The sequence below is a fragment of the Sorghum bicolor genome, chromosome 5 (genome assembly GCF_000003195.3).
Source record: "Sorghum bicolor cultivar BTx623 chromosome 5, Sorghum_bicolor_NCBIv3, whole genome shotgun sequence".
NCBI classification, from domain to species: domain Eukaryota; kingdom Viridiplantae; phylum Streptophyta; class Magnoliopsida; order Poales; family Poaceae; genus Sorghum; species Sorghum bicolor.
Genome location: NC_012874.2, coordinates 65,134,063 through 65,139,137, shown reverse-complemented (window position 1 = coordinate 65,139,137; position 5,075 = coordinate 65,134,063). Strand labels below are relative to the sequence as shown.

General features: G+C 41.8%; 1 pseudogene; it reads left to right on the top strand.

Annotated features, from left to right (window-relative positions):
* On the top strand, positions 1,459-3,749 carry LOC110435996 (annotated as a pseudogene).

Sequence of the window (5,075 nt, the reverse complement as noted above, 5' to 3'; positions counted from 1 at the left end):
CGCTTGGACCACTCCAGTCACCGCAAAAATCTTGCTAATAAACAATACCTTTTCAATTTATTCTAAAATTTCTGCCATAAAATATTTCTTTTGTTCCTTTGGGTGCACTTCATTTGACTTTTTTTTTATCTTCCATCCGATTACTTTATTTGAATTTTTTTTCACCAGTTATCCTCTTAGGTTACTTTTCCATTGACTTTACTTTTTCTAAAAGAAAAATTATGGACCTTTGAATCGTTGATTTTTGTCCAAGCAAAAAAATTATTGTCAAGTTGTTATGTAATATAATTAGAAACATATTCTTATTTAAACCTTGATTAACATGTGATTCAATTAATCAAAATATGAAACAAATTTAAATAGTTTTATTATCTAATCTGGTCTAAATAAGTGTATCTTTACAATCACTGATGAGGGTTAGCATGTGAAAACTAGATTTAGTTTCCCATCATAATCTAAGAGGATAGATTAATCATAAACATGTCAGTAACTAACTTTTTGTTGACTTTAATCAGAGATTAAAATTATAGTTTTTTATGGTCTTAAACGGCACAAAAAACAGTATTTAACTATAGCATTGTAATAAATGGGCTAGCGACAATGTTATCTTGAGGCTAAAATTCAACTATAGCAACAGGCTCAAATTGCTAAACTGAATGTGAGCATAAAGAGCGGTATACTTTGTTTTCTTTGAACTATAGCAACACATGGATAGAATAAAAAAGTTTTTAAAATTTAAATGGTGAGACATAAATAATACCCCCTTTTGTACTAAATTATAGGTCGTCTTGAATTTTCTAGGTAAATAATTTTTGCTGTGCACGTAGATACACGATGTGTCTAGATGTACAAAGTAAAAGTTATATATTTAGAAGTCAAAATGATATGTAAATTGGAACGAAGGTAGTATGTACCATTTATACGTCGTTCACCATGAATGTTGGATAGTTTTTATTTTCCCGTTGCAACGCACGGGCATATTTGCTAGTTATATATAAAGAGGCAAAATTTCAGCCACTTTTTTTTGGTCTGGTTTGTTTTTTCGTCTGGCCTCCGACGTCTTGCATCATGCCTCGGACGAACAAAACAGACACCCGACTCCAACTTGGTTGGGCTTATTCCTTCTCCTCGCATGTTTTCTCCCTACGCCGCCAGATGCCCAGGTCCTCGTCGGCTCCTTCTACTTCTCCGCCAACCAGCAACCAGCAGGTATATGCCCCGCCGCTTCCTGCTGTGCGAAACCGAGCAGCATTTGAAGCCTAATCTAAGCTGTTTGATTATTTGTAATTGGAGACCTGACCTATTTGCAAGTGTATGTATACGTACTGACTCTGATTTTCTTTTTGCAATAAAAAAAGTATCGATCGGGTGTTCTTCACTGGGTCCGACGCACCTGTGCGGTAAAACTAGAATTCTCTGCTTGGCTGGAACTTGGAAGGGGGGAGGCGAAGGCAAGGGATGGGATCCCTGCTTTGCTGCCTGCTTTACCCGGAGGACGGCTCGGCGGCGCCGCCTGTGTGCTGCTTCTGCCTACCGTGGCCTTTCCCTTAATTACTATGGCGTCGACTCGGTATGCTTCTACCACTTGCTACACTAATGCTATAGTGTTATGTTATCTATCTGCCAACTGTTTTCGTCCTTCTGCCATTGTGAAAAGTTGTTGACTTGTTTTCCATCTACCGTTTTGGGTGTTGTTAGCATGTTGCAGCGGAAACTACTGAATGAATCTGTGCATGTGTGTTTGTGTTCTTCTGATGATGCCTCATGGATCCTGCAAAATATGTGTTAGGATTTGGGGATCCATGCGGGAGGGAGGGTGTTTGTTTGTCTCTGTACATGTTCTTGGCTCTTGCATGCGTTAGGCCGTTTCTGAGATCACATTGCTGCAAAGTTGGACTCCTGGTGTCTAAGGTTACAGAATTGGATGCAGCAATATTTATTTGTCACACTAACAGTAGAAAGAAGGTTAATTTTTGGTTTATAGTAATTGCTATGAAAGTATAATGATTTGCATGGAGCTCATCCATTTTTTACTGATGCCTGACTTTGGCAATTACACTCCATATTTTGGAATATGTTTTTATAAGTTTGAACTCAAATGGATTATTTTAGAAATTTAAGCTCGCGCAACTTACTGCATGTTCTTGAGTTTTTTGGTCTCAGTGTAATGGATTTATATCATTCTGTCATCTCTGTTTGCTCTGTTCACAATTCACATACATTTTCTTCACTCTCTTCTAATTGCCTCCTTCTCGTCCCAGGGCTCTGCTGCTCGTCACAGAGGTGATAGTGATACACGTGTGGCACCTGATCGTGGAAGGATTCCTCTTGCAGCTTGCACCTCTGCTAATCAAGTGGATTCATTGGATACTTTCCAGCCTCCTCTAAGGCCTCTCCCTTACGATGATCCTCAATTCAGCCCTGCTGGTGCAGCTGCCAATAGTGTCATCAGGACATGACAAAGCATCAACGCATATACCGAAACTAGGACAACAACCTACAGAAAGTAAGAATACTGGATCAACTCGCACAGCCCATAAGGTGTCTGTGACATCAGCAAAACAGCACTCAGGAGGTTCGAGAATTGACGGAATACAATTCTGTGATTCTTCTGACAATGAGGATGACTGTCCGATATGCCTAAAAGGTTGGTGGAAACAACTGACACAGCTCTCTCCTATTCACAAATTGTCTTTTCTTTCAACATCATATACTGTCTTTACATGATACAGGTTTTAAGTGTGTCTAGCATGCATGGATAGAAAGTTAAACAGTTAAAAGTCTTGTAGCTGTACATAGCTGCGGAAGGAAATACATGTCCATTCATTTTATTCAATTCTAAATATATGGACATGCCTAAGTGCTCAGTTATTATGGTTGTTAGATTGTAGCTATGTCGGATAGATGTTCTAATTATCATGCTTGTCATTATAGTTCATGCACAACACCATGCATTTGTAATTTCAGTATTTCTTGTGTCCTGTGTAGATATATATAATTAGGCAATAGAGATATAGTATAGATTTGATAGCTTTTTTCTCCCGTTGCAATGCACGGGCATTTTTGCTAGTATATAATAAAGAGTGAATTCTAAACTACCATTGTCCCATCGAAGGGAAACCGAAGAGAAACTCGTTTGTATTGGATGGTCACGTAGGTATCACACACACGTGCCCTTTTGTAGGAAGAACCTTTGGTATGTGAGCATGAGTCATGAGTCACGTAGAGCCTTAATGGTTATAAACCCCTATATCCTTATTAGTCGATATAGGCTGCACTATGCAAGATGGCTCAACCCATAAGATGAAGACGTGCGGCGCACGACGCTGGTCAGCATGCACCGCAAAGTTATAAGAAAATATTATAATAAATAGAATACTTTACTGTCACTTCACAGTATATAAGGGGAGGGGTCCCCTAGAGAACAGATTACCATCTTAACACAACTCATATCAATACAATTAGACGCAGGATGTAGGTATTACGTCCTCACGGCGGCCGAACCTGGATAAAATTCTTATCTATGTCCTGCGTCATCACTCACCATCTAGTTCGTAGCTTACGCACCGTCTGCCGACAATCTACTACCTTGGGCATACCCCTAGGTGACTGTCGATCATCTTTCGTCGACAGTGGCGCGCCAGATATGGGGTGTGCGTACAGTTTCCCAGGCGAACCAGATGGTCATCATCCCCGACTTCGCGGCCGTGGTGGACGGCCTCACATTCACGGTCGATCAGATCACCTAGACCACCGGCCTTGACAACTTCACCACCACGATCACGGAGGAGGTGTAGATCCAATCTGCGTCGATCGCTTCTTCACCAACATTGGTTATGGCTTCGATCACGCTGGTTACGGCTCCGACCACTCCAGCGACGTCTCCGACCACACCGACAACGCATCGCTGCTTCCCTGCTACAAAGGAAGGCAGATCGGCGACACCGATCTGCTTGGGCTATTGACGCTTGGCCTACTTGCTTTGACCACCTGTCATGTCACATATAATGATCGCCGCGAAGCACGACGCTACGACAATCGCAACTACCGTCATGACAACACGTCGAGAAGCTCAAGGGCCAGACAATTTTGTCATCACCGACCAGATTTCCGTCTAAAGATAAGTGCACTTCTAATATTTTATTTATTTTTGGCATAATATTTTGTATAACGTCTTTGACATGATTATCCTTCAAAACAACTTTTTGGTTAGCCGATTAGTTTTTTCTCCTACACGAGTTTTTCAGAGCCGGCACTGTCTCTGACTCCTCCCCACACGTACACAAGATCCACCCTCTGCGTTTTGGATGGTCGGCAATAGCTCTGGCGTGGCTGGCAATCCTACACGTGCCAAGGCTCCGCGCCTCATGCTCCATATTATTGGTCAGACCAGAGCTGATGCAAACTCTAGGATGACGATGATGGTCTGAAAGGATCCGCTGTCACCCAGCGATTCGAACGCTTTGCCGAAGGTGCAAGCGAATTCTTGAGATTTTTGGAGCTTGGCGGAACACCACGCAGACACATGTTTTCTGACCCTCTTGTACGCCATCTTATCGCTGGCAAAGGAACAAAGTATTGCTTTGTTAACAATGGTCAACATCTCTCATTTCTTCTAAAACCCTGTAGTCCACTACAAGAGCATGGGATGGAGGTTGACCTAGTATTGATACTTGAAGATACCAATATAGCAGAGAATAATTTCGCTCTTGTCCTCACTTTACGGCTCTCGGAAAGTACAGACATAGTTAGGATTGCAGTCGGATGCCTGCACCTGTTCATACCTTACTTAGGTTCAACAGTCGAGACTGTGAAGGCAAAGCTCACTCAGGTACCAACACAAGACTTGTGCTGGGTGCCCGATGCTTATCATATTTTTAGCCATTGTGGTGAACACCAGAACAATCTTCACACCATCTGGTCCAGATGGGTTCGGCCGAATCCTTTTTGTTGCCAGCAACAAGAATATCACTACTCCCAGAGCCACAATTTCAAAAGCTCATCGTCAGAATCATTGCCATGTGATATATACATGGAACCCATTATCCAAGTGTATTTGCTAGGCCATATCACTC